The 12,864-nt window shown below is 48.1% G+C and overlaps 1 protein-coding gene and 1 non-coding gene across 2 annotated transcripts in view; one reads left to right on the forward strand and one right to left on the reverse strand.

Annotated features, from left to right (window-relative positions):
• Nucleotides 1-8,186: 8,186 nt before the first annotated feature.
• TRNAV-UAC lies at nucleotides 8,187-8,259 on the reverse strand. The gene has a single exon. It is a non-coding gene; the product is annotated as a tRNA-Val (tRNA).
• Nucleotides 8,260-9,005: 746 nt separating this feature from the next.
• Nucleotides 9,006-12,864, forward strand: part of PPEF1 (protein phosphatase with EF-hand domain 1) — a 123,143-nt gene continuing 119,284 nt past the window's right edge. The window contains exons 1-2 of the mRNA XM_038586981.1: nucleotides 9,006-9,388; nucleotides 9,798-9,940. The gene's annotated coding sequence lies outside the window, so the exon portion shown is untranslated. The remainder of the gene's footprint in view (nucleotides 9,389-9,797; nucleotides 9,941-12,864) is intronic.

Raw genomic sequence — 12,864 nt, forward strand, 5'->3', positions numbered from 1 at the left:
CTAGACACTCACCTGTACTTTCCTGTAGGTTTGTCATACTTAAATCCTAGTACGTATGCTATATTTCAATAGAAAGGTTTTTTAAAAACCGAACTCATTACATCCTTCCTCAAATTGTTCTCCTTTATTTCTTATCCACTGAATGGCTTTGCCATCCACTTAGCATCCCATGCAGAGATTTAGGGCTTGTCTTAGTCACCTTTTTCCCTAAACTCCCACACCCAGTGTCAAGCAGGGGCCTTTTGCCTCTCCGTGGCCGCCCATTGCTTCCTGCGTGAGGCCCCCACTCCCCCCCCCCATACACTCCCTGCTGAAGAGAGACCTTGCCTCGTCCACCCTTTGTGCTGCCAATGGAATGGGATGCACACCTGATTGTGTCACTTTATTGCTGTGGACACTTTGGTGGGTCCTCATGGCAAGGCTCCAGGTTCCATCTCCCATTTATTAGTTGTATGGCCATGTCTCTCCATTTCCTCATCCCTAAAATGGGTATCCTAATGTGTCTCTCAAGGGGTTGCCATGATCTAGCTCCCGCCTGCCTCTCCAAACTGATCTTTCTCACTCCCTACTACTTGCAATTCATCAGGTGTGCCAGGCTGTTTCATGCCTCCATGCATGTCTGTATGGTTTCTTGGCTTTAAAATTTCTTCCAATTTTTCTGCCTACTTATCCCTTTCCCCGTGCAGAGGACTTTTTCTGGCCCCCATGCACAACTCACTGCTCGCTCTGGCCTTTGTGTTCCACCTCTTTCTTGTGCACCGGTGTATCTAAGCACCTGTACAATTATAGAAGTTGATAGAAAAGATACCTGATGATGACTGGTCCCAAAGTATTTATTCTTTAAGTAATATTCATTGAGTATGTACTGTATTCCAGGCCCGGCTTTAGGTACTGGGGATATAGCAGTTAACTAAATAGGAAAGGGATCCGCCTTCTTAGGGTATGTGCAGTCTAGGCTGGGGGTGGTGAGGGTTAATGAATGAATGAATAAAATATCCTGCAGTGAGAAGGTGAGGTTGGAGCGAAGACCTGAAAGAGGTGGGAGACCTGTGAGCAAAGCATTCTGGGCAGAGGGAATAGCAAGTGTCAAGACCCTGAAGTGGGTGGTACTGGGTGGGTACTGGGTGGGTACTTGGTGTGCTCTAGACAGAGCAAGGAGACTCTGCAGCTGGAGCTGGTGAATACAAGAGTTTTAGGAGGTGAAGGGATAAAGTGCAGGCTATGGGAGACCATCCGTGCAGGGCCTTGTGGGCACATGAGGACTTTGGCATTTAGCCTGAGTAAGCCCTTGCAGGGGTTCGAGGAGAGGAGGGACAAGTCAGGTGAGGGCTTGGAAGGCTCCCTCTGGCTGCTGAGTGTAGACTGGATTGCCTGGGGCAAGCTGGAAGCAGAGAGCCTAGTGGGGTGAGCGCAGTCATCCAGAGGGGAGACAGTATGGCTTGGCCCAGCTGGTGGCAGTGGAGGTGATGAGACGTAGCTGGATTCTGATCATCTTTGGAAGGTAGCCAATGGTACTTGCTGACAGATGACATGGGTGTGAGAGAGAGGTTCAAGGCCTGAAGGACTGGGAGGATAGAGCTGCCCTTTACTGGCAGAGGGGAAGGTTCCAGGAGGAACAGAGATGGCAAGGCATGGAGTGAAGATGTTCTGTTCCTGAGGCCTATAGGACACGCGAGTGTTGAGGTTGAGTGGGCACTTGGCTGGAAGGTCCTGGAGCTCAGACAGGCTGAGGGTCGCCCTGTGCTCCTTGCAGTGGATGCACACGTGAACCCATAGCTACAGTCCTGCAGCTGCTCCCCCCAAAACGGCAGAGGAGCAATTGGCATCTAGTTAGTTGACTTGGGGGTCGTTAATCCAGGAGGCTGTTGGCTCCATCCCATCTTCAAGAAGCAAAAAGGCCCTGTCCATTGGACAAATGTCAATTGTGCCAAGATCTTTTTGGGGGGGGGGGATTCAAAGGGAAGCATGTGGGTCACTGACAGTGTGGCCTTAATACTAAATCAGTTTGGCCCAGAGGCTGTGTCTGTCACTGAGGAGGGCTTATGCAGCCACAACTGAGCAAACCCAGAGATCAAATGAGACCCTCTAATTGCTGCGGACTTCGGGCCTTTCCCTGTCCCCCACCCACCTGTGGCTGCAGGTGGAAGATCTGCAGAGACAAAGCAGAAGGCAAAAAGGGCAGAGGGGTGTGGGGGGGGGGGGCTCTGCCACTGTGCCCCGGTGGAGAGGAAGAGTCCTGAGAGGAAGGCCGGCTTTCAGAACCACTGCCTGTGTTCAGTCAGAGGTTGGGCAGATTTCTGATGTTTATTCCCTCCCAGGCTCCTCTCCCCAGAAAATGTTCGTCTATAGGCAGCCTGGGGATCTGAGGCACCAGATCCTTATGGAAATGAGCAGAGAGAGAGAAGGAACAACAAGCATTTTACAGGAAAAGCTGTCACCAAGGAGCAGCAACATGGCTGTACAGTCCCCGAAATCATTTAATCACCAAAAAGCTGGCGAGCAAAAGCAAAAGCGTGTTTGAGTACAACATCTTATAATACCAGAAAATAACATTGTTGCAGTGAGCGAGAGAAAACAGGTCAGCCTTTAAAGGAAAAAAGAAGAAAAAAGATTTTGATTGTGTGGTTGCATATTTTTCTCCCTCCGTGGAATGTTTTTGAGATTTCTCCCCGCGTTATAGGGTTCCACTAGAGTGTCCGAGATGCCTCCCACTCGCCGATCTTAGGTTTATGCAACATGGGCCCATTCTGCCCTTTTGTCCAAAGGGCCACTCCATGGGGAAACCCTTGTTACCACAGCAAGAAAAGTCCAGGCTTTTGCTGTGTGTCAAAATGTACCTTGCAAGCTCAAGAGGAAGAGTGGGCATTAGACACACATAAGGTAGACCCTTTGAGTCTTTTTGATGGATGTCACTAAATACAGAGCTCTCCTTCCCATGGAAACAGATGAAGCTGAGGAGGAAAGCATAAAATTATGAATGACAAAAGCTGTCAGTAAGTAGCTTCCTTGAAAAACAAGAGTAAGACACAGGAAGAAAGCAGGCTGCAACGATGTCCCTCTCGAAGAAGAAGAAAGAAGGAAACTGTCCTGGTGTGAAAATGTTGCTATTTATGGCTACAAGCATATTCCTGGGTAAATCTGTTATCTGTACATGCTTCAACACAGATGAATCTCAAAAACATATGCTAAGTGAAAGATAAAAGACCATATGTTGTATGATTCCATTTAAATGTAATGTCCGGAATAGACAAATTTATGGAGACAGAAGGTAGATGGGTGGTTGCCAGAGGCTGGGGAGAGGGGGAAACGGGCTTAATGTCTACTGGTCTCTTTAGGGGAGGGGGTGATGAAAATGTTCTAAAATTGGGTTGTGTGCTCCACAATCTATAAATATACTAAAAACCATTGAATCACACACTTTAAATGGGTGAATCTAATGCTATGTAAATTATATCTCAATAAGCTGCTTAAAAAAATCTGCTGTCTCTGATGGTTGACACGCCTGCTAAGGAGACACACCTGTAAGATGAGGCTCGGGTTTTTTTAAAATATATATAATAAATATGACCAAGGAATGGACCTCTTTATTTTACTAAGGTAGATTTTTAAAAAATCATCATTTGCATTGAATCCAAAATGCACAATATAAGATAAATAGAAGCCTGCCTCCGTTATCAGACGTAGATAGTGCTTTACAATGACCATTTGTGCATTCCCAAGTGAATCTTCATCCGACGCGTGAGTGGAGTCAATCCATTTATCTTATTTCACTGTAATAAGGAGCTACTGCCACCGTGGAACAGAAACAGTGAAGAGTAAATTAGACAAAGAACCTTTGTCTTCAGGTTCCCAGTCGTGCAATAGAAAACATTTTCCCTCTGTGCGTTGGCCTTGATTCTCTATCTGGATGGGAAGCTGATGAAGTGCAGCAACCACATCCTGTATTCCTGTTTTTCCCTCTGTCGCTTAAGCAGGGATCCCTCTAGCTCAGGGTAGAGCACACATAGGTCACCAAGCCACACTGACCATAAAATGGTCACTGGACCACCCAGTGGACTATATTCCAGTCTACCTAGCCAGATGGTATTTTCTGTTCTTTGTGGAAATTTCTGGAGCTCCTCAAACATGTACACAGATTGGTAAGCAATAGAACAGGAAAGAGTGCTGTGCTCTGTGCCTCCTGACAGCGTGTCTTTTATTACAAATATCTCCCGAATGGGCAGGTTTAATATAAAAATGGGTTGGTAAACTTTTCAAGGGCTTCTTCCTATTTGAGGGTCACAGAGCACAGTTAGACTCAGCACTGTGAAAGCAACGAAGATTTGTCCTGCGTGTCAAGTTCTTATGGGTCCTGGGCCACAGCAGCAACCAAGGGACAGAGTCTGTAACAAACCGACCAAAAATGAGCGGAAGGATGGATGCACGGATGGGTGGATGGATGAATCTCAATGCCGATCACACAGAAGAGAAATCTGAGGATGAGGCCTATGGATAGCAGAGAACCAGAAGTATTGGACTCTAAGCCTTGAAAGGCTCTGTTTAGATTTTCTTGCTGAGGAAAGGGCAAGGAGTAAAGGAAAAACAACAAAACACCCAAAGCACCTTAAAGTATTGAGAGTTACTGGGCCAAGCCGCTGACTCTTACTTGCAGTGAGGACAAAACCAGACAGCTGGTCTCAATGATCCCTACTTAGGGATGTATTTGGGTTTGCAAAATGACCTTGGGATTACAGTCATACAGATCTTTCCAAATACCGAGAAAGGTGACGAAATACCAAAAGTCATGAGGTTGGGGGATCATGAAATCACTACTCTACCAATAATGTCTAATGAGAGGGCAGAGAGGAACGTGATTTAAAGCAGGGCTTCTGACTCTACTTGTGTGAGTGGTGTCATGTCCGTCCACCAGGTCATTTGCAGAATGGAGAGGCCTCCACCTTCCTGCCCTCCTTACTTATTTCCTGTGACACACTTAAATACACGATCACCCCGGAGAAGACACTCAACTAATTTCTAATGTTCAGAATGAACCTAAAAAGGAATTCTGAGCTAACAGGTCCTTGAGAGTCAAGAGAGGCATGAAGGACTATCAGTTCAAATTAAGAGAGAATTTAAAAGCTGAATTGGGTGATATTTCAGAGATTTGTTTTTAATTTCCCCTTATTTAAGCGTATTACTCCTGCCAGGGCCATATTTAGAAATTTAAAAATGATTGAGTGTCTAGAGTCTTTGGAGATTCCTGACTCTCAGTTGGATTATGCTTTCTATTAGAGTCCGATGGTAGTCGGCGTGTTATGTTAATCCATATTTAAACTGGAGTGACCTCACGTCCCGATTTGCCCGGGACAGTCCTGGTTTACACCTGTTGTCCAGCAGAATTATTAATAGCATCCTCTTCCACTCTCAATAGTGTCCTAGTTTGGAAGATTAAATTCTACAGTCATTCTAACTCTGACTCCTAGAAGTTTTCAAGGGTACACCACACTTTCTTATTAGTGGTTGCAATCTATAGCTATTTTCTGCAGTTTCTGAGACCCTTCCTTCTCTCTGTCCCATTTTAAGCATCCTTTGAACTTTAGAAGGCTCCTCAGAGAACCGGAAAGCCAGCGGTGAAACTAAGAGAACCACGACCACGTAAAGACAACTGTTGTTCATTAACAATGCATCTTGACCAATTAGCATGCCTTGCTAATTAATGATACAGTGATATTTTAATTATTCAGGTTGCATTTCTGTGAATCAGCAAAATTACGAATTCAGTTGCACTATTCAGTATTTGATAAATGCTAATGGTTGCCCAGCACATACCTTCATAGCCGAAGAGAAGTAAAAACAAGAAGCCTTCTATCTTGCGGGGCATTCTCCCCTTGTCCTTGGCCGCAGCTCTACCTTATCCAAGTGGAGAGCTTCTCCAGGAGCAGGGGCTTAACTTGAGCGCTGGCCTCATTAAGCATCTTATTCCATTTAGTTCTTAGGGCTTTGGCTGAGCCCTACGAAGTTAACCCACATAGTTACCTGCCTCGACGAGGAAATCTCAGAGAAGAATCTAATGTCAACTGAGGTCGGTTTAGCAAAGGAAGATACTGGGTTTCATGCTTTCTTTATTTTTAGAAAAGATTTGTCTATTTGGGAGAGAGAGAGAGAGAGAGAGAGAGAGAGAGACTGGGCTAGCAGGGGGAGGGACAGACTCCCAAGCAGACTCCCCAATGAGCAGGGATCCAGGTGAGGGGCTCAAGCCTACCACCTGAGATCCTGACGTGAGCAGGAACCAAGAGTTGGTCCTTTGGCCCACTGAGCCACCCAGGCGACCCTATACTAGCTTTAAATTGAGGGGAAGCAGTAGAGGGCAAGAGAAACTACAATCAGAAGACCCAGCTCTTAATCCTTTCTTTGCTAGCATCTTCCCCGGGGGTGACCTTGAGCGATTTCCTGCCAAATAAGCACTAACATCGTCAAATTCTATGAAAGCGACATGCATTCCCTTCTTAGAAAGCGACTTGGCATCGTGTTCAGACCTATTCACTCAGGAAAATACTCAGTTTGGGAGAAGGAGACAGTTACACACAAAGACGTCCCTTGCTTTGTTATTTATAACAAAAAATAGGAAACGATCCACATGGCCAAGGTCAGGGGGTTCAGCACAGGAGGTAGAGTTAAGAGCACTGATCCCCAGGCCAGACTGGTGCAAATCTCAGCTCAACCACTTGTTATGTGGCCTTAGACAAGCTGCTTGAGGTCTCTGTGTTTGAACTTTCTCAGCTATAAGATGATGATAATAATGCCTAAGTCATAGAGTTAGTTTGAGGTTCAAGTGGGATGATTGCATATATACTTAAAACAGTGCTAGAGGGAATTAGTTGTTATTATTATACAGCCAATTATAATAAAGTGGGCGAAAAGGGGAGTTGTTTAATGAGCATAGAGTTTCAGTTTTGCAAGATGAAAAAGTTCTGGAGACCTTTCTCACAACAATGTGAATATGCTTAGCATTACTGAACTGTACACTTAAACATGGGTAGGATGATAAAAAAATAAAACAAGTTAGTGAAACGATTGTGATAACAGGGACAATCGTGTGCTATACTCTTGATTTAGAAAAGGATGCAAGTGTACACATTGTATGAGGCAAACGATGTGGAAAAAGGCGGAGAGGGACACCGGGTTTCGCCTTCCCTTTTTGGTTTCGGGCCACCACTGTTGCACCGCAACCCCCAGGGGCCCACCTTCCCTTCGTTCTTCTTGTCAAAGATGAAAAAGGCCAATATAAAAAGATAATGACCCCCTGACCACCCCCGCCCCCCCAGAAAGTGTAATGAACTATAAAGAGGGACAAAAAGGAGCTAGAGGAAGGCTCAGTCAGTATTTACTGGGTGTCTCCAAGCCTGACATTTGTTCTCTACCGTGTTATGGATTCGTCATTACACAGAGGAAGGTCTATTCAACAAGCTCTACCTCTGTATTAAAAAGAAAAGGACTATTTTCCCTCGCTCTGCATTTTAGAGTTTAATGAAAAATTAACCCTTTAATAATAATAATAATAAATGTGTAATAATTCAACCGCAGGCCAAGTGCTTTCGCCCTGCCTATTTCAGTTGGAGGCTTTGAGGGGCAGGTCTGTGCTGGCCACAGGGGAAGGCTCCGCCAAGGTGGTCTTGCTTCCCGGGAGCTCCGGGTTTTTCCAGGCCGCCTGGGCCTGGGCCTGGGGCGGAGGGGGGGGGGGGGGGGCCGTCCTGGGGACCACGACACGACCAGGCGCCCACTTCTGCTGTTGCTGATGGGAGGAGAGGGTTATTTGTCATCATGCTTCTGGCATAAAAAATACGCCCTCCTGGGGCACCTGGGTTGCTCAGTGGTTAAGCATCTGCCTTGGACTCAGGTCCCGATCCCAGAGTCCTGGGATTGAGTCCCATATCAGGGTCCCTGCATGGAGCCTGCTTCTCCCTCTGCCTGTGTCTCTGCCTCTCTCTCTCTGTGTCTCTCGTGAATAAATAAATAAAATCTTAAAAAAAAAAAAAACGACCCCCCAAAAAAATAAAAAATAAAGAAAAAATTTAAATGTCCCCCAATAGAAAAGTAAAGCAAATACTATTTTTAAAGGAGAAAGAAAAATCCTTTGTCTTGCTTTTCATTTTCTTGCCCATACACTCAAAGAATATTGAAAGTGGAAAGGAAAAGCCTTAGACCTATGGTTCCACTGGGGCTCGAACCCAGGACCTTCTGCGTGTAAAGCAGACGTGATAACCACTACACTATGGAACCCTGACGGTAGCCTGAAGCATCATTAGCCTATTCATAGTCTCACGTCCGAACCAGCGCCTCCGCTTAAGCTCCGCCCCTTGCCCGTAGCTCCTCCTCCACCGTGGCCCCGCCCCCCGCGAGATCCGGCGTTCGCGGCCGCGTTCCCAGCTCCGGCTGTGGCGTCTGGGCTGTTCGCTCCACCCGCGTGACCGCGGCGAGCGCAGGGCCGGGGTTCCCCTCCTGAGGGCCGCCCCGCTAGTCACCGGTCCCAAACTTTCTCTCAGCTGCGAGGTCGGCGGGACCTGCCCAGCGGGCGGAGGCGGACGGTGCGGCGGCGACTCCCGCTGCGGGACCCGCGCCTTCCCGGCTTCTCCCGGGAAACTATCCGCTTCCGGCAGCCGCGGGGGCCCCGAGTCCGCGCGGGACGGACGGCGGCGCGGGCTTTGGGTGGGGCCGCGGGTCGCCGCCACCCTGGCTTCTCGGTTGGAAGGGGCCTCGGGTTGGTGGCCCCTGGCCCGACGACCGAGGCCCCCAGTGCCCCCCGCCATTTTGTCAGCACTGCTCCCCGCCGGACCCCGCGCCCCCGCCACAGGCCGGCCTGGGTGGGGTGGGAAGGGCGGTGTAGACGGACCGCCCTTGAAGGTGCGGGTTGGGGGTGACGAAGCGGGACCCGCTGCGAGGTTGGAGGGGCCCAGTGCAAAGTGAAAATGCCAGGCTCCTGGCTGGTGAGCCACTGCGAACTCCCAAACGGTGACAAGCAGGGCATTAAACCCAGCGCGGGCCCTGCGACTGCACAGTCGCGGCCTATGAACCTGTCGCTGTGCTTCCTGGACTGTGGGCCCGAGAAGGTGCTGGAAACTTCCAGCACGAAGGGCTCCTGTGTGCTCTCGCTTCTTAGTTTTCATTGTCAGTGCCCTTTGCCCTCTCCAGTGCTTTTGGATGGCTCCCCCTCACCGTCCTAGGATTGCTCACATCCTCAAGCTTGAAAACCGCCTGAAAACCATCTGGGGGCGGCATCTTAGGTGCCGAGTCCAACAGGGCTGAAGGCTGGGCCTGCCCTTTTCCCTGGCGTCTTCCTCTGAAGCTGGCGGGATGATGGAGCCCGTTCGGCCAGTTCCTGTCTTCCTGGGCAGACCCCTGGAAGAAGCAGGTGGGTGGGAGGCGCAGGAATCGGGTGTAATCTGGAGTCTATCCTGCCCTGGTTTCTCATTAGCTGCCTGCTCTTCAGTTCACCTCCCAAGCGTCAGCGTCCTCCTTTGTGAAATGCATGGGTTGGACTGGACTCCCCCACTTCCCCTCTGGGTCTAAATGTTATCCCTACTTTCCAGGTGGGAAAATCGAGGCAGTCACCTGCCATGTATGTGTTCCCCAGGAACAGAGGCAGGCCTGCAGCTCGGGAGTAAATACTGGAGTAAATACTGAGGTCTATGATTTAGGAACTTTCAAGGGGAGAATCTAGAGTAGGTTTTAAGCTTACTAAAGCTGAAGTTGGTATTTTTACCAATACTCCAAAGAGTACAAGATCCTACATCCTAGCGAGCCCCCGTTATATTCACCAGGCCGCTGCAGAATGCCTTTTTGTTGATGCCTTTGACGAGGCCTCTTGAGCGCTTGGCACAGATGACCGTGGGTGGACGGATTCACGAAGGCTCACTGTTCCCTGCCAGTCCATGAACCGTCCTGACTCCCAGGATGCCCGATGGTAAGTATATCCCACCTCTTTGCTAACCTCTGTCCGCACAGGACAAGGCTGCCACGAATTGGGCCTGAAATTCCACTCCCACTTGTAGTTTGGTTTTTTTTTTAGGGAATGCTCTGCGCGTCCTCCAGCCTTCCGTCTGCCCTTGCTCGGAAGGATGGGTTCCCTGACAAGGAGGGAGACTTTTGTTCCACTGCCCGCTGCGCTCAGAGTGCAGTCACAGTCTATTGTTAGTCAAGTACAGGATGGTTTACAAAGCACTTTGGCATACACTCCTCTGAGGTAGCCTCGGTGAGTATTACTGTCTTCATGTTTCAGCTGAAGAAGTTAAAGCCAACCAGAGAGTTTGAGTGCCTTGCCTGCCACCACTCTGCCAGTGACTGGCAGGGCTGGGCTTCTACTCAGTCTCCTGATAGCTAAGTGATTCCAAGAGGCCCATGTCCTTAAAGGCTACGCATTGTTGCCCTAAGAGTGCCATTGTTCTCTTTTAATATTTCATATGTACTCAGGGAGGAAATGGATACCTTTTATTTTTTTTCCTTTGTCATCTTATTTCACTTTAAGGTTTATTTATTTGAGAGAGAGAGAATCTCGAGCGGGCTCCGTGCAGAACGAGGAGCCTGACGGCAGGGCTCTTTCCCAAGATCCTGACACTGTGACCTGAGCACGGGGCTGGATCCCAGGACCCTGAGCCAAGTAACCAACTATCAGATGCTCAGCCCACTGAGCCATCAGTGCCCCTCCTTTGTCATTTTAAGATGAATTCCTCAAAAGCAGGAAGCCATTGGTGACTTTGACCTTGCAACTGTCAGCGTCGTGGATAGCCTTTGAGGTGGCCACAGCTCTGCCGTTCAGGCAGTCCAGTGAGACTTGTGAGGCCTGTCACCCCCCAGGTATGCCCATAAGCATCTGAAATCAGCAAACTAGTAGATAAGGACTAGAAATCGCTTCAGACTTTTGAGTGTTCAGATTCTTAGATGTGTGGTGCAGCTTCCCCACTGTCTGGCTTCACCCATGGAAAGCAACTCAACCAAAGAAACTATGGCCCCAAACACTGAGCTGATTTAGGAAGCTCAGTTTCTTTGATTTCACTTAGAAACAGTTATACCCTTTCAGTAGCAAACCCAAGTATGTACTAAGAAAATAAGTCATTCCCTTAATATGTCAGCTCACCTTATTCTTCCCCCTTTTGCAGCTCATCATGTTTCAAACATTTGAAATTAGCCTATCAGAATGGATATTTGATATTTGTTGCTCTTTGGCCATGTAGTCTTCTACATCTCTCTCTGTCTTCTTACCCGGCTGCTGCCATCTTACTATTATAAGGTATCAGACCAGCCTCTTAGATGCATACAGTAGAACCCTCTAGTTCACAATACTCACTGCTTTTCCCCATGTAGGATTTTTATACCATTTCCCCAGCCATAGGCTTGACTGAGTGACTTGCTTTGGCTGATTAAACGTGGGTAGAAGTGATGTGTATGTGTCGCTTCCAAGTGAAAGTGTGAAGAGCCAGCTTGTGATCGCTACTTCCATATTTCCCCTTTGCTATGGGAATAGCAACACTCAGAGAGAGGTTGGCCTGAGTCTTAGAGAAAAGACCCCAGGTGACAGACAGAACTGCAGCCAACCTGCACTGGCCACGGAATAGGAGTGAAAAATAAACCTTGATAATTGAAAGCACTAGGGTTTTGGGTGGTTACCAAAGCAGAACATTACCTAAGTGGATTCAACACTCCTGCTAGTTTCACAAGAAAATGAGTTTATTAAAGGGCATTTGGTGGCTCACAGGATCTCCAAAAAGGCCTTGGAGACTCCAAAGCCAGGAATGATGTCTTAATCTCACAGTAGGGCTGCACCAGCCAAGACGCCCACTGCTCCCCCTTCCAGTACAGAGGCAGCAAGTCGAGCCAGTGATGGGGCCCCGAGACTCTGAAAACTGGATCCCTCTGTCACTCGTGTTGTCGCAAGATGGATTTCATAACCCCTTGACTCCTCGTGCCACCCTCTGAACTGAGGTCTCTGCTGGAGCCTAAGTTACATACCTGTGCCCTTGCCCGGAGAGAGGCTGGAGAAGCCAATGCCTTGTTTCTCCTTTGAGGATGTGAGAATCAAATGTAGGGAATGCAGAAGTTGGTGAGTGACCACAAAGCATGAAAGGCATCTGCTGCCTGCCTAAAGCATGAGAATGGGGCCAAGAGCAAGGGATTAGAGCTGAGAAAGAGAATGATTGGGTGCTGTCCTGTCAGGCCTCCCCCAAGCCATGCCTTACGTATACCTGTTGACTCTTCAGTTATTTGAAGAATGCATGCCTGGTTTTGCTTAGGCTAGCTAGAGTTGGGTTTACTGACTGCAATAGAAGGAGTCCTGATGATTCATCTAAAATGGATGGGCATCAGCGCAGTGGCCGGCTGTGGTGTCCTGTCTTGGGTACTTGGAAGTTTGGGTTGCCCTCGGTTCCCAGTAAATGGGGAGAGAGACAGCCACTTCTGGGAGGGCAGGGTTTTGGTTTCAGTGTGTCTTCTCGAACACAGCAGGGTACTTGCTCACATATAGCACAGTAGCCAGGACATGTAGAGTTAGAGAGAGTGAGCAAACACATCTGTGGCACGTACTGCTAGGTGCTTAAACTAAATTCATTCTTTTTCTTTTCCTCAATAATAAAGATAAGAATAGACACTTGTATAGTACTTGCTATGTGTTAGAGGCTGTTCTAAACTCTTTGCTCAGATTAACTCATTTAATCCACACAAGAACCCTGTGAGAAAAGGTTATTCTGACTGGTTTATAGGTGAGAAAATGGAGGCATAGAATAATTAAGTACTTTGTCTAAGTCATATAGCTAGTAAATAAAGGAGCAGGGCTTTATACCCAGGCCATCTGGCTCCATGGGCTGTATTTAACCTCTACACTGCACTGCCTGATCT

This window comes from Canis lupus, chromosome X (assembly GCF_011100685.1).
Source record: "Canis lupus familiaris isolate Mischka breed German Shepherd chromosome X, alternate assembly UU_Cfam_GSD_1.0, whole genome shotgun sequence".
Taxonomy (NCBI): domain Eukaryota; kingdom Metazoa; phylum Chordata; class Mammalia; order Carnivora; family Canidae; genus Canis; species Canis lupus.